This window comes from Anas acuta, chromosome 1 (assembly GCF_963932015.1).
Source record: "Anas acuta chromosome 1, bAnaAcu1.1, whole genome shotgun sequence".
Lineage (NCBI taxonomy): Eukaryota > Metazoa > Chordata > Aves > Anseriformes > Anatidae > Anas > Anas acuta.
Genome location: NC_088979.1, coordinates 101,156,861 through 101,181,812, shown reverse-complemented (window position 1 = coordinate 101,181,812; position 24,952 = coordinate 101,156,861). Strand labels below are relative to the sequence as shown.

Sequence of the window (24,952 nt, the reverse complement as noted above, 5' to 3'; positions counted from 1 at the left end):
AGCAAGTTTACTACCTGCTGCATAAGGTACTTCCTTTTATAAAAGGCAATTGCTTTAATGTAGGTAGTGTCCCTACAACACAGGAGTCTATCATGTTAGTGAAGTCCTTTTTTTTACAGACATCAGCCAAAAGCAATATAAAAATGGAAAAAGATCTTGATGTTCCCTGGAGGTAGACAAAAAGCTGGGAAAATTCCAAGACACATCAGATAAGCACATGCTTATCTGCAACTGCACTAGGGCTCCTGATTCTAGGGGACACATTTTTCTCAGAATTTGCTTTTTGTTCTCTGCAATAGGAGGACATTAAAGATAATGGTAAAGCCTTAGTAAACACCAACAAACCTAAGGTTGCAGACAATAGAGGATACTAATTTTCACCTCAGCTAGTAGATCTCAGATTTGTGGGGAGCCATACAGAAATATTACCTTGTGTCCCAGGACAAAATAGCTGCATTAGCACAGATGTACTACATACGTTTACCTCACAACAGGACATCAAGCACAACACTACTGTACTTGACACAGATATCCCCCCTTTTGTTCCAGAGCTATCCTCGCTGCTGCTAGAGCTCAGCCAAGCTCTCACTATTTCACATACAGCCCTACCAATTTCAGAGGGGCCAAGACTTCACTAGGCTGACCATGAAGCGCAGATCATTGCACTATTTACACTGGCAGCCTGACTCTCAGTGGATAAGTACATACAGAGGCTTTGAATCAAGTTTGCGTGGAGCATGACATACTGACCTGTTCATAGCAAGAAAAGATTATACAACTTGCTGAGACATCTGAGTGATAATGACACTCAACTGCTTACATGTATAAAATGCTTACATAAATAAAATCATCCAATTTATATTGTCTTACAATATACAAGTGTGAATGCTGCTCTGAAATCATCTGTTGTAGCACAGAAAGGATTTACAAATTTCCTGGCATGGAAATTACGACATTCAATTGTATTTATTCCAGCTATGTAATAGTTTTTTGGGGGGTTATTTTTTTTTGTGTTTGTTTGTTTGTTTTAAATTTAGTTCAGCATCTCTCTTATTAACTACTTATTTTTCCCTAGATGTTTGCTGATTTTTATTCCCTTTCTGTCCCTCTTTTCTTCACAGTTTGTTTTGTTTTGTTTTGTGTTTTTTTTTTTTTTTTTTTTTTTTTTTTTTTTTTTTTTTTTCCCCTAGCATAAGATTTATCCAAAGCCATTTCATTTTCCTGTTATTGCTGCCATTTCCAGAACATCCACTACCTACTGATGAGACAGACAACAGAACACAGAGACAGAGGCAGGTTGCAAGGCTAATGCAGAAGCAGGGAACAGTGCGTATGGTGAACAGGCAGACAGAAAGATGGACACCAAAGAAAACTAAAGTTTATAATTCTGGGAGTGATCAGAGGGATTGTGACTGGGGTTTTTAATGGCAAAGTTCTGACCCTTGGCCATGTGTTGTTCTGAAATCTGTCTGTCTCTCATTTAATTTAGAAATTTCCAGATTTATGGTAACATTACTGACCAAAAATTAGCTGAAACTCTCAGAGAACATTTCAAGTTTTGTTGAACTTTCATCATGAAAATTGCTAGTCAAAAATTTATCTGCAGCTTGACTGCAAATGTGCAAGTTGCTGCACTCCATGTTTGATAAAGAATGTAGCAAATTATTTAGGTGAAGGGAAGGAGGACAAAAAGGTTAATGACAGACTCACTTTTGAAGATGAACTATGAATTAATGGATTCAGTTCAGATACTGTTGGTTATGGTCCAGTGGTAATTCATTTATAAAGACAGTTATCTCATCATCAGTTTTAAACATGAGAATATTGGGAAATGGCTTGTTTAAATTAAAACTTGGGAGCACTGTATTCAGATTAAATTATTGTTTAAAAGGCATCATAAGCTTAACAAAAGTATGACAGAAGACACTGTAATTTATGCAAATGCAGATAATCACAAGCAAAAAAAATTCTCATGCTTTCTGATGCTTTTAGTTTTTGCTTTCTGTGTTAGTCACAGAAGCCATTTTTACATCATGTTGTTCAAGAAGGCTAATCACAGAGGGGGAAAAGAACAGCTTATCAACAGTAGATGAAGATAAATAAATATATAAATCTAATTAGCAGGCTTGCACTATATTTGGCTTTCCGAGGTTAGCATGTTGAATGTTGATGAACTACTCCTCACAGTAGGTTTCCCATCCATATGGGAACTTTATTGGATTGTGGTAAAAAATCAATGAAAAGGAAGAGAGAGAAAGCAAGAAAAAAGGTAGGAAGAAAAAAAGGACAGACTCCATAAAAGAAACTGAACATCAAAAGCAAATATGGTAATTATTTTCCAAAGTTGATGGTGATGAACGATCTTGCATAGGAAGGAAATAAAATAAAATAAAAAATCAGCGAACAGAATCTGCAATGCTTTTTTTTTTTTTTTTTTTTTTTCCCTTTTTGTTTTGGTCTTTTTAGCACTAAGAAACTGCAGATGTTCCCATGATGAGATGTGCCCTCTGTGTATCACAGTTGCGATGCCATAGCCCTGACCTAATGTCCTTGAGAAGAAGGACATTTGCTGTTCCAGTACAGTCCCTGATGAGAGGTTATTTCCAGTCTCTCCTCCTTCACCCCCCCAGGTATAGCAGTGGCTTATAAAATTATCTTCAAGCACAGGCTCCTTGTGCTCAGCTGCAGTGCCTGAGATGCTGCACATTCTTCATCTGGGCCTTCTACATAGATAACACGTTCACCAAGAAAGACATAAATTTGGCAGAAATAATAAAACAAAATCAAAAACAAAAAGACAAAAAACCAACAACAACAAACAAACAAATGAAAAACACCTGTGACCATCTAATTAAAATGCATGTACTAAGGCTTACCCAGGAAATTCAGCTTTTTAAAAATTGTGCATACTAGACTTTGTAAATGAAATAATGGTCTTTTCACTTGACATTCTGTAATTTGATTTACAGATCTAATTATTGTAATGTATCAGGTTTGTTATCTTGGGGAATAAGGGAAAGGAAACATTGCGCTGTGAAGGCCAGCAGCCTTGTGGGCTGGGGCCTCCCTCGGGGCAGCCTGGTAGGGCCTGGCAGTCAGGTCCTGTCCCATCACCCCAGCCTGCAGCAGGGAGGCTGGGAGCACTGGGGCAGCCCCAAGCACCTTCCTGGGGGCAGAGCTGGGCAGAGGCCAGGCTGTAGGCCCAGCAGGGTGACAGCCATGGTGGTGCAGGGCAGGGCTGTGGGGAGCTGGAGTCTGGCCCTGCTGAGGCCTCAGTGGGGCTGACAACTCCAGGGCTGGTGTGGAAGCCTAGGCTGGGGGAGGTGGGGGAGCCCTGGACATGGGCAGGGATGAGCAGGGCTGTGGGTGCATCATTGTCCATACAAATTGGACAAGTATGTCCAAAAATGTAGTTTACAAGTAGCAAGTGATAATATGTTCAATGTTTCTTTTTTTTTTTTTTTCTCTTTTTTTCTCCATTTCTTACTCCATTCTACATACCATAATAAAAAGGCAAAAGCATGTCTTCCCCTGGCTTTCAGCAGAGCAGCAACTTGATAATCTCAAATTTTTCCTTGTGATGGCAATCTGGTCTTCATGGCCTCACCTATTACATAGGACACCATAGTTTTCATCAAGAACGAAAGTGGCTAACTGGAATAGTGGCAGGATGCAGGAAACACACCAGGACAAGAGGGAGGAGGCAGCACTTCTGTAGCTGGAGGGCCAAGCACCCAGTGCATATCAACTGAGACTGCAAATAATGAAGATGTCACTGGAAGAATGGTTTTGCCAAAGAAAAGGTTACAGAAGTCTTTCATAATACAAGCTGATAGGTAATTTGCCAACAATATCTGTCAATTACACTGACAGGCAACAAGTTTTACTTCATCCTTTTACTGACATCAGCATCAGGGACAGGGCTGTGCTAACTGCAGGAGTCTGTTCTTTTTTATTTCACTGCAGAGTTATGGGTGCATATTTTCTCTCTTAAAAATCTCAGTAAAGTGAGCTTTGACAAGTTTTTCATTATAGGGTATGTGTAAAAATAGCAGCAAAAGGAAGCATTTTTGAATTTGCAAAGTCCCTCAGAAACAGTCAAGTTTCATATTTTCATGAAGAATTTTCAGCTAAACAATTTTCAGTAGCCCATGTATGAGATATTTCCTTAAAATATTAAAAGCATAGGTAGTCTTCTACAACATTTTATGTAATGTACATTAATCTTGAAACATACTGAGTACCTAATATTTAAACACCAAAAATTAAGATTCAATTTAGGTGATATTATCATAGAATCATTAAGGTTCATTAAGAATCATTAAGACCTCCAAGGTCATCTGGTCCAGCCATCACCCTACCACCAATATCACCCACTAAACCATGTCCTTAAGCATCACATCATCCTTTCCTTAAACACCCCCAGGGATGGACACTCTACCACCTCCCGGGGTAACCTGTTCCAATGCCTGACTGCTCTTTCTGAGAAGAAATGTCTCCTCATTTCCAACCTAAACCTCCCCTGGTGCAGCTTGAGGCCATTCTCTCTAGTCCTATTGCTAGATATCTGTGAGAAAAGGCTGACTCCCAGCTCCTCACACCTTCCTTTCAGGTAGTTTTAGAGAGCAATAATGTTGTCCCTGAGCCTCTTCTTCTCCAGGCTAAACAACCCCAGTCCCTTCAGCCTTTCCTGATAGGACTTGTGTTCCAGGGGCTTCACCAGCTTTAGCCCTTCTCTGTACATGCTCCAGGGCCTTAATGTCCTTCTTGTAGTGATGGCCCAAAACTGAACATGGTACTCAAGGTAAGGCCTCAGCAGGCTAAAGTACAAGGGGATGATCACCTCCCTGGTCCTGCTGGCTACACTATTTCTGATACAAGCCAGGATGCTGCTCAAGAATAAAGGTTTATTATGTGACATGACTTAAACAGCATACTATAAGTAAGAGAACCAAATTAAATAAAGTCTTCTATTGACAGAGGTGCAAAACCTGTCCAGAGCCTGTGATAAACACTTAGAGGCAAACTCCAATTTGCCTCTTAGGGAAAATGCACAAGCAATAAAACTAGATTCAAATGTAAGTTGTCATAACTATATAGTATGGTGGCCACATTTTATATATGGTAAAATTTTGATTTTAATGGTGTGCTTACAGTTACTAAAGTTGCAGTAATTCATACTGCTTTCACTAACCAAGAATTGCAGTTAAAAACATAAATTAATAAAAACAAGGAGGTTTAGACTTTCTTAAAGTAGAAGTGGAAACAAATGAAAATGATGGTCATTTAGAACTTTCCAGAATATCAGTATAGAGCTGGGGCACATACGAAAGAGTGATAATCTTGTGTCTTAGAGACCCCATAAAATGCTCACAAATGGCAGTAATTCTACGTTAGCACAGAAACTAGTGGCAACACTCTACTTAAGTATGCTTAAGTATGGCACTAATTGTACCTTATCAGATATTAAATACCAGAGGAAAAATTTTAAAAGTAAGAAAAAATAAACAAACGTACCAATCAGGATTTTTCACTTCAGCATTAGAAATTGGACTAATTTGACCCAATATAAACAATGACATTACAGTCATCTACAAACTGATTTAGAAACATTTCTGTTGCTGAAGCATAGGTGTTTAAGATCTTGGGCACTGTGGGGAACCCAGTTTGGCATTCAATCCATTACCCTATACTTGCTTTAGTAAAGATGTTTCCCTTTAGAAGGAAATGCACCTTGTAAAACAAGTCGGATTTTGTATCTTCCTGCTTCTTACCAAGGTACTTCATAAGGTACTCAGGGCATACTAAGCACTTATATTTAAATAACTGAACTGTGTCTTATATATTTAAAACTGAACTGTGCCTTAGCATCATATCTCCTGAGTCAATCAGGAAGAATAAACATTTCTGTGTAATGATTGATCTTACCCAGCAGTGAACATCAAAATAACCCTACACCTTAGAAATTCCTGTTTTCCTGCATTGTTTATAGAGATACTAAAACAGATGCCTTGCAGAACTACACAGTAAAAATAGTATAGATTTCAGGTAATAATATAAATTTCACTTTAGACATCTAGCCAAAATTTTCTGGTTACTGTGATTCCCTGCATTGACCTTGAACAAGACCCAAGTTTTATGGGAAAAACTGCAAGATATTTTCCTATACAGAACTCAGCAAATTAACAGCTAAGCAAACAAATACAGACAGTCCAAGTCAGGGTGTTGGTCTTCTTCCTCATTTGTCATCGATTAAAAAATAAAACAAACAAACACAAAGAAACAGCAGAGACACTCACCTAAATGAAGACTCCCTTGAAGGACATAGTTGAATCTGTCTGCAAAGCATAGAGACTTGTCAGTGTTTGCTCATCCTCACAGTTGTGGTTTAGTTACATAACAGAGGAGTCACATGGCAGGAGAGCAGGCTTTCCCGGCGTGGACAAAGGAGGAAACCATAACACATGATATCCATGACCACCAGACTGTGTAGGAGCTACACATCTAGCACCATCACAACCTATGCATCACAGCTGGTGGTTGGAAGCTTGTTGCCTGTGCCCCGGTTAAGAACCCTGAGGTATAAAATAGCCAAGCCATGAGATCTAGTACTCCACACATGTGAGAGCTACAGTGGCAAAATCACAGAACACTCCAACTAATAGCACAAACTTAGCTTTTTCATGACAGACACAGCATTCATAAGAGCAATAATAATAATAATAATAATAATAATGGTTTTATAGTTTCTAAGTACTTCAATCTCTTAAAATGTACTGAGGTATGATTGAGGTACTGAAACAAGGAAGTAATTAAAAATGTAAGTATCCAGTTGGTTGTTGTTGCTGTTTGCTTATTTATTTATTTATTTATTTATTTATTTATTTATTTATTTATTTTTAGGTAATATAAGTGGCAAACCAATTTTTTTTACGATTGGTGGTAAAATAAAATACCAAATTTCTGACAACAGCTCCCTGGTTGAAATTTCATTTTTATAACATTTTCTGAGACATTCAGTTCTCTTGCCACCGCATCTTAACTGTATCCCCAAACAGATTAACATCATGGTGGGATAGCACGTTATGTAATGATTTTAATAACATTTATTCATGAGTTTGTTACTCCTCTCAGCTTCAGCCTCAGGGTCTGCTAAAACACCATGTAGTTCATTAGCAGACACACAGGGAAGGCAATGAGGCAGATACAATGCGTAGGTGAAAAAAAAATCATCAGGTTTAACTCTTCTCTAACCTTTTAAAAGGCTTATCGCCTTATTTAATACTAAATTTCAATAATGAGCATAATGTTTCAAATAATAGATAATTAGGAACAATGAAATACAAACAAATTGTGTATTTTGAGGTAATTATGCTACTGGGACACCCGACAAAGACAATAACAAGCAAACAAACAACAAAACAAAACAAAAAAAACACAACTGAAAACAAAAGCAGATAAAAAGGATGAAGATATCAGATGAATTTCTATAGAAAAGTTCTTAAAACATTTCCTAGTATTTGTGTGAATATTAATGTATAAATGTAAACTAGATATTTATCCAGAATCATTATGTCATATTTTAAATGATATATTGAAGTATATATTTTCTTAAAAGGTAACTCATAGAAAAAAAAAAAAAAAAGAAAAAAGATGAAGACTGTAATCTCTACTTCAGCCATGAATAATCCAAATTTGTCTATAGGAATGATCTTTTGTGTAATAAATTTTACAAACACAACTAACCTGTCGCATCCATACCAAAATATGTAGTGGTGTAAGAAAATAAATTCCAACAATAGAATTATGTGCCATTTTGAAGAATTAAATGTCTTAAACTGTCAGTATACCCTCTATATCAAGGCTTTTGTCCATATTCTAAATTTTAAGATTTATTTATTTTTATTAATTCTGGAACAGACTTAAAAACAAACAAACAAACAACAAAAAAAAAAACTAATGCATATATTGTCATGATTATCATTATTTTAGTGATTAGCTTATTTTCCAAACTAAAAAGCAAGAAACTATCTCCAAGAAAAGGTCCAAACGTAGATGACCACTTGACTACATCTTCATGACAAAACTCTCTGGTGGTAACGTCATTGTTCTATATTAGTGTGTTTGATCTGCCGGTCAAGGAATAATTTGGCTAGGAGGCATGCATGAAGCCTTTCATACACTTACGAACATACCGTTCAGTATTTACCTCTTGGGAAAACTGATCTTGTTGCATGATCAGTTTTCTGCATCAGAACTCAGAAATAAAACAAACAAAACTCCTCACTTTTCTGTCAACAGTTCCTTCGTCCAGCATGAGACAAATTAACTGTCTTGCTTTTTAAAAGATCGCTTGACCAGGTTTTCTGTTTCACAAGGTTATGTGAAACAAAGTTATGTGCTCTTTCTGTAGAAGGTTATACAGTTGTTCATAGGACTCTAATTTTTTTTCCATCTTTTTTCATAAGAATTATTTCCATGAACATACTTTCCTTTTTCCTTGACTTAGATCAGGTTACACTTAATTTTCAGAAATCAGAAACAAAGGCTTCCAGTGTTTCTGTTCATGAGAATATAAAAGGGATATGCTTCTGGTGTCCTCTAATGAGCAAAGGTCTGATCCACCACCTCAATTGGGGTAGTTCATGGAAGGTAATTCCGGACGAATTCTAGACGAATTCACTTCTAGATGGTGAAGACTCAAATACTCCCACCCTGAAGATGGAAAAGTCTGCTAGGAAATATTTGGATGTGGGATATGCAAGCTGCTGCCACCTGCTTTTATATAATGCTACCTAATCTATTTGAATGAAGAGTGCCATATGGCCATACAAGCAATTCTGTGAACAAGACTGGTGTCAAATACAAAACAAGCATAGTAGTTGCTACCCTCAGCCAGGTTAGATTTAAGTAATGTCAATAAAATCTAGAAATGAGAATAAACCAAGCCAACATTGGATGAAGCTTTAGTTTCAAAGCTCTCAATCACAAATACCAAAAGCTGAATTAAATTGAGTCTGAAAACAATAATAAGAATGAAATCACCTAACATTTGGCAAATAGGATTTAGGTTTTGAGTTTGAATAGAAAGCAGAAGCAAAACACAAACAGAAAATAAAGGGTGAAGCAGAGCTAGTGTGGCATCTGCCAAAGTATCACATTGATCTCTTATAGTTGGCATCCTCCACTGACTGTGTCTTAGTGGAAACTAACCTGAATACTTTGGACAGCAAGGTAGTAGTAGAAATGGGTAACCAAACATATGTCAGTATTTGTGACTTGCCTTGCCATGACTTGAACGTAATGTTACATACCCAGTCAGGGTATGCTCTGTCTTTCCTTTAGCTGAAAAGAAATGGAAATCATCCTGATCTCCCAAATACTCCTATGAAAATAGCTCCCTCCTCCCTCTCCCTCCCCCCCCCCCCAAAGAAAAAAAAAATAAATCAGTAAAATATGTAAAACATATTTGTCCTAAGTTTCTCCAGGTGATAAAAACTGGATGGAAGATCTACATTTCTTATATCCCTTTTTCTTTTCTCACCATGAATACAATCCCACATTTTTCTGTACATTAATGGCAATTAAAAAAAAAAAAAAAAAAAAAAGAGAGAAAAAGGAAAAAAAAAAAAAAACTTCTCCAAATATTTTCCAATTAATATGAGAGCAAACTATTTTAAAGGCAGTGAATCAAGTAAGCACTGATGTGTACAGTGTCAGATTTTTGTTTCTGTTTTTTTTTTTTTTTTTTTTGCATTTGTACTGAAAAAATACAAAGCCCCCGTATCTCTTCATATAGATGTCACAATCTAAAATGCACAATGGGAGGAAGAAAAAAGTATTATTATCATGTGTTAGCCTATGCAGGTTAGATGCAGTCATTGGCAACAGTAAGAGCTGCTCTTCCTGAGCTCAGCAATAAATAAAGCCTTCCCTCCCCTCCCCCCCTTTTATTACATTGAATTCAACAAGAGAAATGAAGAGCCAAAGTAAACAGGATCCATAAAAACTTCAGGCTTTTCATCACAGAAAATTTCAGAACTGAAGTCTGTTTCTGAGAAACCAACCACAAACTTTCCTTTCCACTTTCTACAAAGCCAGATGATGACTGTAAAAACTGCCTCCTACCCATCTGTTCATTCAGCTGGTATGTGGCATTCTTCCCCCCATTTTTTTGATCTTTTTACATAAAATGTAAATTTTCAGGCCAGGAAACTTCAATATTTAGAATAAAAAACCTTAGCCTTGAAAAAAAAGTATGGACTCTCAGCAAAGAAGTGTTCTTCATGTAAGTGTCCAAGGATATAAGCATAGTAAGTTAATATGCTGAATGATGAATCACTGAAAACATCAGCAAAGAGAGATTACTCCATGTCTGGTCTTAATTTCACTTTGAGTTAGAAATATGATACCTTATGTAAGCTACCTCAGGGAACATATGCCATTAAAGAACAATGAAAATTGTTGAATATTCTGTGGATAGAATTCACTGCTATAGCAGCTTCCCAAGGGAGAAGACAAGTTTTCAAGCACTTTCTGAACATTAAAAACTTGGCAGTATTTTCAAATCTAACCATGAGAATGCTTATCTTGCCCATCATTTGCTTAACATCATGTTAGATTGCAGTTCCCATCTTCAGTCAATGGGGAAATCTGGCTTCAATTTTTGGACTGAAATAAGCATTCTTTTATTGTGAATCCTGCATATTGTACAGAGGGATATTTCTTTAACTGAGCCATTAAAAACCTACTTAAAAGATTCATAACTACAGCAAAACATGCAGCAGAGAATGCAATAAAAATATGCAGTTTTCTCAAGTCTTTAAGAGGGTTGTTTTGGGAAATGTCTGGCTATGGAACTAATGTATGAAATAAGACATTCCTTCAAATTAGTAGTACTTGTGAGCTCTGTAATTTTTCATATACTTTTTTTTTTTTTTCCCTGCACAAGATGCATTTTTAACATTGCTAGGCACCTTTCGCTATTGTGATTTTGAGAGATAATAAGAAAGAAAGTGGATAGACTTTTGAGTTGGCCTTGACAGTCTGAGTAATCAAGCCTTGATACTTTTTGAAAACCTTTAATTTTTCAATAAAAAAGACCCCAGATTTATCTTTTAGGAACAGATGTTTGGCCAAAGGCTGCAATGATTTTGAAATATTCGGCATTCAGCACTTCCCAATGTAACATAAACTGTGGCTACAAATTAAAGATAAATACACCCTGTATTCTCTCTTGCAATGCTACTTCCTTTTTTTTTTCCAAAAATATCACTGGAAAAACATAAAAACATGTAATTTTTCTTTTCATAAAATAATTCATCTTTCTAGATCTTCTCTAGACTAAAACTGAAATAAATAAATAAATAATAAATCAGAACACAATAAAGTGTGCAGTGTTGTGAGGGCTGGCTCTGCACTCTGATGTTGGCAAGTTGTAGCTGATGCATCTGGTGCTTCAGTTCAAAGGCATATCTGGTCGTGGTCTGTGTGCTGGGTAATTGCATGCTGTGTTGTACATAATAATGTTTTTTAATTGGGCATACTCCAGCTTGTATAACAGATTCAATTATATAGTAATTTCTACCTCTGTAAGTTAGTATATTTTATTTTCTAGTTGTCTTAGGAGCAAATTTCATACAAATTGTTCAGGAGTTTGAGTATCAATTTCTCTCTTGCCTATTACTCAGACATCTAGAATATCTGCTTTTCTTATAACCTACAGCAAAGAGGCCAAAACACTGAAGTTTGCCATAGAGACTTCCCTTCCCTTCCTAAGTGGAAGTAGATATTGAATTGGTCACCATTTACCATTTCTAATGAAAAGATTTCCTGTTCTGAAAGACCACATTTCTTTCTTTTTTTTTTTTTTTATTTTTTTTTTAATTTTATTTTTTTCTCCTGTTGTTACACTTCCATAGAAACTGGAAGAATCTAAGCAGGTAAGTAGCATTATTTCTAAGACATTTTAAAATTTTTATATATTTTTAATTAGGAGCTTCTAGAAAAGATTTCTACTTAGTGTACTGCATAACTAACAGTTGTTCCCTAACAATCATGTGCTGTCTCCTACAAAACCTCTGTGCATTTATTATGCCATTAACTCACCATTTTGTATTAGTCTCCAGACTTTGATGCCATATTTCTAGTAGAATACAGATGAAGGACACTGAGAGTTTAGTGAAATCTCTGTTGACAATCCAAAAGACATTTTTCTCTTATTTTAAAAACCCATTCAAAGAAAGAAGAACCTTTTTGTTCCCAAAAGATATAACACAGACATCTATATCCTTAGAAATGTCAATTTAGCATTCTGATGGTAGACTGTACTAACACTGTGCCTCAAAGTATGAATGTATTGATCAAGCATCTATTGATTACAGCATTCAAGAGTTATCTGATTTCCTTGAAAAAGAAGAATGTTCATGTGACTTAAATTATGGAGGAAAAGGAGTCCAGCCAAATTAGCGAAGGATGATTGAATAAAATATCAATAGCAGTAAATCTTCTGTCACTAGTGTTTTCTACATTTCCTACATTTTTCCTACAAAATATTTATTAATCCATTAAGTCTGTATAACCATTTTTGTACAGCCTAGGAAATGGAAGAACAAGCCTATTGTTCAGGAAAAAAATTTCTTGCTGAACATATAATTTAAAAATAAATCCTTTACCCCTTTTAATCATATTGGAGATAAATACAGTTCCTATAGAACAGACCTTGGCAATCAAGATGAATGTTTTACTTAGTACAAACATGTTCCACCTGTTCTAGGAAAATGAATCAAGATGAAATTAAATAGAGTTTTTTTTTCTTATTTAAAAGGGTGAAATTAAAAGATGTCACTGAAAATCGTCATGCTTAAACATATTAAGTAGGAAGCATTTCAAACATTAAAATTTACAAGGGGACATGAATATATTGAAATAAACAGAACATACGCCACATAGAAATCCTATTGCTGCCATTTATATTTGAAAGTTCAGCATTTGAAGCTGCTCAAGCGGGAAATATCTGAAAGGTTAAAAAGAACAGTCCTGGAAGAAAAGAAAAATCAAACAAATCATTTAATAACAAATGCTATTACTAAAAGAATCTATCAGGAAAGAAAATGTCATGACAGACAGCCCATTTCATATATATAAAATATTCAGGGTTTGTGTTAAAAGTCTAAATTCAAGATCAAATAACTCAGGAGGAAAAACTTATATTCACCATGAAAATAAAATATAATCTATTCAGATATCATGTCTATGCTTTTAACTTAAAAAGAGGTTGACTTAATGGGATTTGGCAAATTAAACCGATTTAATAAGATGGAGCTCTCTATGGCTAGGTTGTGCAGGTTAATTAGAAAATACTGAGCTGAAAAACCCACTTGTAGATGAAACATTCCCCAAAGATCTGATTACATATAGCGATTTTTAAAACCATTGTCTGGTGCTTACTGAGGCTGGCTGTTAGCAGGACTAAAATCTGATAGACGATCAACCAGAGATCTTTGAAGATTCTGAGATACATTAGGAACAAAATATAACTGCATCATCAAAAGACTTTCAGTTCATTGGAACTGAATCTGGCCAGGGATGTCAAAGGCAACAATAAGGGCTTCTACAAGTACATCAGGGACAAAAGGAAGGTCAAGGAAAATGTAGGCCTGAATGAAATGAGTTTACACAAGACAGTTAAAAGGCCAAGGTGCTAATGCAGTCTTTACCAGCAAGACTGGATTTGAGGATTCCCAGGTCTCAGAGACTAGAGTGGAAGCTTGGAGCAAGGAAGAACCCTTGATGTGAAGAGGATCAAGTCAAGGAGTATTTGAGCAGACTGGGTATTCACAAGTCCATGGATCCTCATGGGATGGACTGTGAGTGCTCAGGGAGCTGGCAGATGTGATTGCAAGGCCAATGTCTATAATCTTTTCTTGATCATAGCATCTGTAAGAACTGATCAAAGACTGGAAGAAAACACATGTCACTCCTATCTTCCAAAAGGGGACCTATAGACTGATCAGCTTCTCCTTGATCCCTGGGAAAGTAATGGGACAGATAATCCAGGAAACCATTTCTAGGCATATGAAGTAGAAGAGAACCATTGGGATTAGCCAGCATGTATTCACCATGGGGAAATCATGCCTGTCCAACCTGATAAACTTCTATGATGAAATGACCAGATTGATGGATGAGGGAAGAGCAGTGGGCATTGTCTTCCTGCACTTCAGTAAGGCCTTTGACAATGTCCCCCATAAGATCCTCCTAAAGAAGCTGTTGAAATGAGCAGACAGTGAGGTGGATCAAAAATTGGCTGAACAGCTGGGCACAGAGGGCAGTGGTCAGTGACACAAAGTCTAATTGGAGGCCAGTAACGAGGAATACCCCAGTGGTCAATACTGGATCCAGTCCCATTTAATATCTTCATTAACAATATGGGCAATGGGTTATAATGTACTTAGTAAATTCACAGATGAATGAACCTGGGGGGGGCGGTGGACTCACCAGAGGGTCATGGACTCACCAGAGGGCCATGCAGCCATTCAGAGGGACCTCAACAGGCTGGTGAGGTGGGCTAAGTCTTATGAAGTTCAACAAGAAGTGCAAAGTCCTATGCCTGGGGAGAAACAACCACACGCACTAGAAAATGCTGGGGGCCATCCAGCTGAAAAGCAGCTTTGCAGAAAAGGTTCTGGTGGACACCATGTTGAATGTGATCCAGCAACGTGCCCTTGCAACAAAGAAGGATAACCATGTCTTTCCTGGGCTGCACAGGGAAGACTACACTAGGTCTAAAGAGGTGATTCTTCCCCTCTCTTCAGTGCTGGTGAAGCCACACCTGGATTACTATATCCAGTTCTGAGCCCCCCAGTACAAGAGAAACCTGGACATACTGGAAGGAGACTAACATAGGAGCACACCAAGATGATCAAGGAAACAGAGAATACCTCTCTTGGGAGAAGAGGCTGAGAGACCTGGAACTGTTAACCCTGGAGAAGAGGAGGCTCAAGGGGGGATCTTATCAATGTCTACAAATACTTGTAGGGAGGGTGCAAGGAGGGCAGAGCCAGGCTCTTTTCAGTGGTTTCCAGTGCCAGAACGAGAGGCAACTATCACAAACATGAACTCAAGAGATTCCGTCTAAACACCAAGAAGTGCTTCTTTCCTCTGCAGATAATGGAGCACTGGCACAGATTGCCCGCAGAGGTTATGGAGTCCTCTTCCTTGATGATCTTCAAAAACTGTCTGGACACGGTCCATGCAACCTGCTCTAGGTGTCCAGCTTAGGCAGGAGGGTTGGACTAGATGACCTCTAGAGGTCCCTTACAACCTCAACCGTTCTGTGATTCTGACTTCACCACACAGATTGTAAAGTAGACTTTTACTTTCAAGAATGTCCGACAGCTCTTACAGTAATCTCTAAATCCTTCTAAGACCATAAAGATATACAGAGTACTTTCACTCAGTAACATAGATTAGCTTTCTATGCCAACTTCACATACAACATACTATGATGATATGCTGCAGCCTCTCATTGGTCAAGTAACTAGTAAAAGACAGGATTTCCTCCTCTGAGATGCGCTGGATATGTAATGCACCTCTTCAGAGAGAATACATTAATATTTAATTATCAGTATAACCAATACTAAAAAGTTATTCAGATCATAAATTTTAGGTAAATTGTACAGCCATCTTAATCAAAAAAAAAAGAAAGTTCCACTGTATTTGGGAAAAAAAAAAAAAAAAAAAAAAGCCATTTAAGATGAAACAAAGCTTAGAAAAGCAGTACCAGTGCAGGATACCAACTGACCTTTTTGGTATTTTGTACTGAACACTTATGGTGCAGCTGTCCAATACCTCACTTAAAATGTCCAGCTGCACTTAAAATGTTCAGACAAAAGTGATAACTTGTGGTGGTTTTAACCTGCTGGACAACTTTCTGTGATTCTAAGAGCAAGTGTGGGATTCTGCACCTGGGAAAGGGCAACAGACTGGGGGATGATATGCTGGAGACCAACCCTGCAGAAAAGGATCTGTGTGTTTTAATCAACAGCAAGCTGAACGTGAGCCAGCTTTCTGGCCTTGGCAGCCAGAAAGGCCAACCATACCCTGGGGTACATCAGGCACAGCACTGCTAGCAGTCAAGGGAAGTGACTGTCCTGCCCTGCCCTGCATTGGTGGGGCGTCACCTCCGCTTCTGTGTGTGGTTTTCAGTGCCACAGCATAAGAAAGATATAAACCCGTCAGAGAGTGTGCAAAGGAGGGTTATGAAGATGGTGAAAGGGCTGGAGGACATGATGTATGAGGAGCAGCTGGGGTCCCTTGGTTTGTTCAGCCCAGAGCAGAACAGGCTGAGGGGAGGCCTCATGGCAACATGCAGCTCCCTCATGAGGGGAGTGGAGGGGCAGGCACTGAGCTCTGCTCTCTGGGGACAGCGACAGGACCCGAGGGAATGGCATAGAGCTGGGACAGGGGAGGGTCAAGCTGGGTGTTAGGGAAAGGTTCTTCACCCAGAGAGTGGTCGGGCACTGAGACAGGCTCCCCAGGGCAGACAGGCTCCCCATAGTCACAGCACTGAGCCTGCCAGAGTTCAAGAAGCGTTTGCACAACACTCTCAGACACATGGTCTGATTTTTGGGTGGTCCTTTGGAGACCCAGGAGCAGGACTCAATGATCCCTGTGGGACCCTTCCAACTCAGGATATTCTGTGATTCACTCCACCACAATCACTTTCTCACTTCCCCTCACAGGAAAAGGGGTAAATACACGATCAAAAGGTCTCAGGCGTCAAGGACAAGGAGATCACTCACCAATACTTGTCACAGGCAAAACAGACTCGGCATAGGGAGATTAATGTAATTTATTTCCAATCATTAGCAAACTAGGACAGTGAGAAACTAAAAGCCAACTGAAATCACCTTCCACTCATCCACCATCATCTATGCTCTCCTTGCGAGCAGTACAGAGGAATAAGGAATAGGAGTTGTGGTCAGTCCTTAACAATTCATCTAAAAATTGATTTAGGAGAGAGAAAAAGTGACTTAATTTTATTATCTGTTTATTGGAGTGCTGTAGTAATATTCATGTCAGAGACTTGCATATGTATTTTTTGCTTTATGAAATGAAAGTGAGGTAGATATTCTCTGATTTCTGGCAGGTGGGGCTGTGGCAGAGACAGACCATGGGTTACACACTAAGTAAAGATGGAGATTACATTTTAATAAATACATACTTTTTTAACCTGCTGAAAGTAAGAATGTATGTAAGACATGTTGGAAGTTACTCATACATAAATTTATTCAGTGGGAAATGAAATAAAACATGAAAGAAATAATTAAATACTTGTTTATAATAATAATACTTATTTATACTTATTATTTATAATAATTAATAGTTGTTAAATACTTCCTATAAGCGTATAGTTTTTCTACAGTGGAAATACCAATAATGAAGTCTGGATTTTTTCCCACATACAATCCTTTTCCCTCCAAACTGAGGTGGAGATGAATAACTATATAACATAGGCACAGAAAGAGAAAAAGTGATGTCTCTTCCTTCCCTCCCTTGTTATACATTTCCAACCAGAGCTTGCAAGATGATCTATATTTACATGATGGCAGAAAGAATTCAAATGAAGCAATTATTAGACAAAAATACTTGATAAATGGTAGCAATATGTTCAGTAAAATATACCACAGACAGAGTTATTTCTAGACAACCACCTGAAGAGTCTTCAAAATTTATTGCTATTAGAGCTTAAGAGACAACAATGCCTTCATTTTAGACAAAGAAGAATAAAGAGACAAATATTTTCTTAAATGCTCAACAGCAGATATTTCACTGGAGACAGACATGGGTTAGGTACTCAGCTGAGTATCTGTGCTCCCCTTCAAATTATTTATGTCACCTGAAGACATGGATCTGCATTTTCATCCATACTCTTACAAATATAATTGTTAGAAGACACATACATGGCTTGAAATACTGTGTTACAGTTTAATTAATAATAATACCAGTAACATTGCAGTACCTGTGACCTGTTCATGAATCAGGGCCCCTCTTTATAAGCTGGGCAATTCTGCTGCCATCAGAGCAGTACCAACAGTGAATAAATAAATAAATAAAAAATAATCAGACATTCAAACAGCAGACAGGAAATCCAACAAATTAGTTTTCATTGATTTCCCAGTGGCAAATCTGTGGTCTACGTGGATGTGTGCTCATGCCTCCTGCTATTCTTGGAAGCACACCTTCACTTCCACCCCAGTCAAAGAAACAGATTCCAACATTTTCACTAGTCATGAAAAACACCCGTGTTAGATGACTTGTTGTAAATCCTTACCCATTATTATCTACCAAATGGAGGTAATAACTAGAAAAGTTTCTTGATTCCATAGAACCTTTTTCAGTCTCACCATCTACAAAAAAAATAACTATTTAAATCTTTGTTAACCTTGGTGGTGGTTCCTTAAAGATGTTGAAGAGATATTATGTCATAAATCTAAAGTAGAAGGGGAAGAGGGGAGGACAAAGAAAAATAACAAACAATGGGAGATATCAATAAAATACGTGTCTGAATGTCACCCCTAACAAGAGTGAGTCCACTTCTGACAAATAAAACCCTATCTATAAAAGCCTATCTACAACAGTGTTATTATTATATCCTCTCTCAGTAATGGTATCAGGCAGAAGAGATGAGACAGTATGCCAGCTTTGAGAATTTAGTTTCTTCCGGCAAGACAGTGACACAAAACTAGAGACTAAAGGGCAGAATCAATTTCGCACAATCCTAATGGTGAAAATGATGGTGGATAATGAATGGTAATTTCACCTTCTCAAAGGAACATCAGTCTTAATGCCAGAGAGGAGATGCAGCCTGGGAAAATGTGTACTAGGGTTGGGAATAACTGCCAAAATAAATGACACTGACAAATAAATGACAATGCATGAAGTTCCTCTTTGACAGAGATATGAGGATAAACAACAGTTAGTCAACATTTACATTTTAAAGTGCCCAGTAGTATCAGAGCCTTTTACTGACCATGGACTTTTGGTTAACATTAGGAGAACTGAACAATTATTTTGATTTGTACGGTACAATCCTTGATCATAGTCCCATTCAGTGTTTCTATTAGCACTTTGCATCACTGTTGCTTTCTTTGACCTTAGCACTAAATCTTGATATATGCATTCTTTTGTGTTAAAAATAGTAAATTTGATGGAAAATGAAGTTTGGGTCATTCCAAATGCATTAGGAATTTCAGAAAAAGGTCAAATAGTTTAGCTGATAAAGAAAAGAAACGGGAACAGAAGGTTGTGACATCCTGCTTCTATCAACTATCTAAATATTACAATATATAGATAGGTTATATATTTCATAGGTTCCTGCTTGAGGAAATCATCCTGCACTTTCCATTTCCTAAGAAAGGGATCCACCAGTGGTTTTCATGTTTAGAACATAAAATAACATATAACATATACACATGTAACATATCATTCTAAAGAAAAAGAGGGGATTGCTCAGGCTCTCTACTGAAGCCAATCCAATTTTTAATTGGTTTGATCCCAAGTATTTTCCTAGTTCAGCTGCCAAACAAACAAATGCAAAGATTAACACAGACCTAATTAGCACAATGCTTTCCAAAAGAGGATGCAGAATATTTAAGTTCTCTATGAGAAAGACTATCCATTATTCTTATAGATGGCAGAATATTTTCCATCTTTTATTTTATTTTTTGAAGTGAAGTCTGCAGTATCATGCCAACATTTCTTGCTTCTGTCCAGACAAGTCACTTATTCTTTAATTTTTCAGATGCAGCTGGCACAGTGCCTCTACCCATAACCACACAGAGCACAGGAAAGAAATGTGGCAAGCCACTTTTCCCAGAGGCAGAATTAATAAAACTATGAAGCCAATGAGCATTGTGCCATCTGCCCCTTTTACAGGGACAGCATTAATCACAGCAGACCTCCCAGCTGAGTCCATCTTCTATCCATAACCAGATTCATGAATCTACCGGGGCAAGAAAACATTAGACAGCACCAATGGCAGAAGTTTAAATCTGCTCTCCCAGCACCCAGTCTTGTTCCCTGGCTCAGCTCTAGCCAGCAGCAGGTAGGTCCCCTTTGGAGCTGGCTCTTGTCTGACACGGGGCAGCTGCTGGGCTCTGCTCACAGAGACCACCTTGCAGCCCCTCCCTGCTACTAAAATCTTGCACATAAACCCAAAATACCTAGTAATTCATGTGATGCTTTCTGGCTCTCCCTTTCCCCTTAAAATCTATGAAAGCCTGAGGAAAGACAATCTGTTTTGCAAATCAAAGAAGGAAATATGTTTTCTACTGAAATATCATTCAGTAAACCACACTTCCTTCAGTTCCTTCTATGTAGGAATCACACAACTCTATCCCTTGGAAGTCTGTGTGCTGCAAATTCAGACTGCAGAAAAAAAAATAAAATCATGCAATAGGACTGATCAGATAATTCGTATGTTAAAGCAGGAAATTCATAAATAATACTGCTGACAAAAATCAAAGCAATTTAATGTTTCACTCCGATAAAGTTTGCTCTGAGGAATAAAAATACTTAATTTTAACTTTATTATCACTTTGTTAGTCTTTTAGATCCCATCAAAATGATTTATAGGCTGGACTTCAAACCTCTGTTCTTGATTATGAACATCATGATACTTGGATCTCTTATTTTCCTTGGTTTATGACCTATTCGTGTCAAACTGATCTCTCTCTTCTATCTGAAAGTCTTTTAATATGAATAACTAAAGTTTTGAGAATAACATTTTAGATTTTTAAATGAGAGTTTTAAAAGTTGTTGAATTATAACATAAGTTTTATTTATAACAACCTTGAAATTATTAGCTAAGTGTGCACTAAGGTACAGAAAATAGATGCTTAACATCACAGAAATTTTGCCTTATGTTTATTTGCAAAGAAAAATAGACATACAGGGAATTTCCTTTCCCTTTCTTCCTGACCACAGCTGATGATCGTTGCATTATCACATGCACTATGGGAGTCAATAACATCTAATATTTTTCTGCATATTCTTTTTTATTACCTATCCAGTTCTCATTCATATGCAGTCTATAAAGCTTTTCATATTCTTGCTCGTCTTAGCTATTTGCATTGCTAATATTTAACAGTAAATTTCATAGTCTAATTATTTATTACATTAAAAAACATTTATTTTTATTGATTTTAAAGTGTTTGCCTGATAATTTTAACAAATGCCCTTGTGCTTATTTTATGAGCTAGGCTGATTTGCATTCTCTAGAACAATAATTTTAATTATTTTCTTTTTCCCTTAAGACAGAAAGAACAAAACAAAACAAAACAGTCTGAAACTCCTGATTTAGTCTCTATTCATCCTACTAGCTTAGGGTAGGGTAAGCAGATGTCTGACTTCAGCAGGGCCCAGCCACATGGCTGCATCTGCAAGATCACAGTCAGAGCAAATGATAGCTATCACTTCTACCACAAAGGTTTTGTACTTGCAACTGCAGTCTGAGCACAATCAGCTGGTAAGAAGGAGGCTTCTGCTTCTAAAACCTTTGCCCATAGGATTCAGCTGACAGTCCTTTTTTTCAAGATTACATTGAGTTCCCACATACTATTTTTCACATAACCAAATATTGATTTTTGTTTATTTTATTAACAAGTATTTTTTAACTGAAAAACTAATTAGGTAAAAACCTACTCCCTTCCATCCCCCCCTCCCCATTTCATATTGCAATCAAAATAGAAATAAACTTCTGCTATTTGAAGTCACTTGATAAAATATTTTTTTAATGCTTTGCAAAAGTTGTACTGATGTTGTCCAGCACCCATTTTGCTCATGTGCAAGGCCCTGTGGGGCCTGAGTCAGAGGCAGATCTCTACCCAGTGTTACAGTGGCTGGCACCAAATTCCACAGACTAGCTGGAACAGGGCTGCAGAAAGCCTAGCCCTACCAGCTGGTGTTAAGTAGATGATTTTTGTAGCCTAGCACAGCCTAGAACACAAGTGTTCAAACTGTCTCCATCTTTATTTTGGGAAAGTTTTATTGATATAAAGATAAGCGAGATAAATTAAGATCCTTCTGCTTTCCTCCATGCAATTTCAGAATTTACTGAAGCAATGCACAAGTCGTAACTCTCAAGGGAATAACACAACTACATCATGTAAAATGCTATGGCAGCAGCTTGCTTCCTGAATCTCTTTCAGCCTTTCTCCTTTCTTTTTAAAGTGCAGTCTACGTCTGTGTTTTATTATCTCTAAGCAATATGAAGAGGTGACTGAATTTATTAAGATCAGTTGGTTGTTTGGGGTCACTAATTTAACAGATCAATTACACTTATTAAGTAAATATTATTTTTCTGTATAATAAGGAGAAGAATACAATACAAGAATACAATAGTAGACAAGTAGGAAGAACATAAGGATGCCACTACATCAATCCCAGAGAGCTTTCAAGCATAGATCAAATATAATAAAATACCTGCATGCTAGTACAAGAAGCATGAAGGACAAACAAGGAGAAACTGTAAGGTGTGACTAACACAGAAAAATGATATAGGAGAGTTGACAGAAACATGGTGGAACAGATACCTTGCTAGTTAGTAAACATGGTGAGTTAAAGCTCAGCAATGATGGCTGAGGATGAAATAAAAATGTATATGTTTGTACTGTCAAGGAAATTAGACTTGTGATATGATAGACAACTAAAACAGAATTCCAGAAGGCATGTAGGAATCCACCCTAAAATCCTTATGTTTATTATAAGCAATGATGAATCACAGCACTCCTGTTGAAAAACATTATTCAATAATAATTCTTTGTACAATTTGTAAAGGACTAAATGAGAAGGGAGAAAATTATAATAAGTGGATAAGAATGGATAGATGACCAAACAAATGTGATCAACAACCTTCAATGATCACTGAAGTTCAAAGAGGAGGAGAAAAACAACTGCAACTTAAGTTACGTGGCATTAAAATTTTGCGAGAATACTTTATCAGTAAATACTCCACAGGAGTAAATCAATGACATGGCTTGCCTATGGAAAACTGCCACCTAACTATCCTATTAAGTGCCTTCTGTCTGTACCAAAACATTTGTATGTGCTCTATTCTTGTACAGCATCAGGTGAGAAGAGACGTAACCAATCAAAACATATAAAAGAGATGCCAAAACCCCTAACTGAATTTGAGCACTATAAATAACAGTATAAAGTATAGTAGATATACCCAGTGCTATGACATATTCATGATATTTTGATCATGTTTTTCTGCAGTGAAATCAACAAACAAGAGTTTCAAAAACAGAAGTAGGGAATAAAGCAGGTAATTAATACTTTTTTTTTTTTTTTTGCCAGATAATTTTAACAGAAAAAACTCTATAATGGAAAATCATTATCATGCATTCAAATTTAGAACCAGATGTCTACAGAGCAAACATATTAATAAAAGCAGAGAAACATTTAATAGAACAACTTGCATATCACCTTCAACATAACTATAATAATATAAAAAAGATCTCAACTTGCTTTTCTGCGGTTTTAATATCTTGTGTTTTAATTTTGACTTCATATGTTGTAATATAATTTCATTTTGTGGCCTAGCTGCACTTACTGTGCTATAAACAAGTTATGAAACTGAAAAGAAAAGGCAAAAAGGAAAGAAAACCAACAACATAATGTAAAATATTTAGGAACTTGAAAAAGAAAAGGTAAATATAAAGAGTTTTAAAGAGTAAATTTAAAAGAGTTTTATTTGTCAAGTAACAGGAAGAAAGATAAAAGTGAAGACACAAAGTGAAAGTTAAAAAAAAGAATATAACAAAATGAGTAACTTTTTCTCCCAAAATGTCCATGAATTAAATATATACATACATGTAAAATTTTAAAGATTGTCATGAAAATATACATTATTAGAAGATCTGAGTGTATTTCATAAGATTTTTTCTACAGGGGAAGTTTTCAAAATAGGAAAATTTTGAAATCAATCTGTTCTCTATACGTCCTTCAAGCTACTAAGAAACTACATTATGCTAATACTGGAACACAAACATTTATCATTGCATTATTGAACTACATGTCACAGGACAACTAAAATAAATCTATGTTATGATCATTCAGAACAAATAATAAAAACTTCTATATTTGTTAAAAATATAAAGCCATGAATGATTGACATCTATATGTTCATTCTAAATATTTGGGTCAGGTACGTTTGATATCATGCACGTTAGAATAAAACATACAATCCAATGGGAAAAAATGATGAACAGAGACAATGAATTTTGAATTAACAGGACAAATACAAGTGATTATATCTTATCAGATCAAGCCACATTTGCATATCTAAGTGGAAAAATAAAAAGCTTATTATAATTAAAAAAAAATAGCCACACTATCTTCTGCATAAGGTGATGATAAACATTCAGGGATAATACTCAATCTGTCTGGATTGCCTGAAAGTCTTAAGAAGAGGACTGCCTATAGAAGCTAGCCATTCTGCACCACAGGGGAAGGATGGTATAGTTTACAGTGCAGACTCAGTGCACAGGACCTTTCCCTGCAAGGGGAAAAAACAGTAATGACTAATTAGAGTGACAGCAAGTCGCTGAGATAACAAGACACATTTTTCTTATTTAACTAGGTAAGTCATACACAAAAGCTAACCTGCCCCAGCTCACAAGAAGGATCTTTCTCTCTTCCTCCTCCTTTCTACTGCCTCCATGGTGCTTACAAGGAAGGTGATTCAGGCAATGAGCCATTTCACCTGTGCAGCCAGACAGGAAGCCAATTTTGCAAGAATAGGGAAAGTAAAAGCAGCAGGAACTACTCTTACATGTACTGCAACTGGTCCTGTGGAGCCTGTATCAACACTTAGGCTCTCCCAGTTGCACTACCTGTGACTCAAAGTAGTTATGGATAAGCAGATGCAGTTTGTTACATCCTTTTG

The 24,952-nt window shown here is 36.9% G+C and overlaps 1 long non-coding RNA gene across 2 annotated transcripts; it reads right to left on the bottom strand.

Annotated features, from left to right (window-relative positions):
• Positions 1-324: 324 nt before the first annotated feature.
• LOC137850202 (uncharacterized) lies at positions 325-24,769 on the bottom strand. Of its 2 annotated transcripts, XR_011092351.1 has the most exons (5): positions 24,670-24,762; positions 6,300-6,338; positions 3,686-3,754; positions 3,502-3,607; positions 325-2,723 (listed from the first exon to the last, which is right to left on the bottom strand). It is a non-coding gene; the product is annotated as an uncharacterized lncRNA (long non-coding RNA). The 2 variants fall into 2 exon arrangements; XR_011092352.1 differs by lacking the exon at positions 3,686-3,754 and having other exon boundaries at positions 24,670-24,769.
• Between the last annotated feature and the right edge of the window lie 183 nt (positions 24,770-24,952).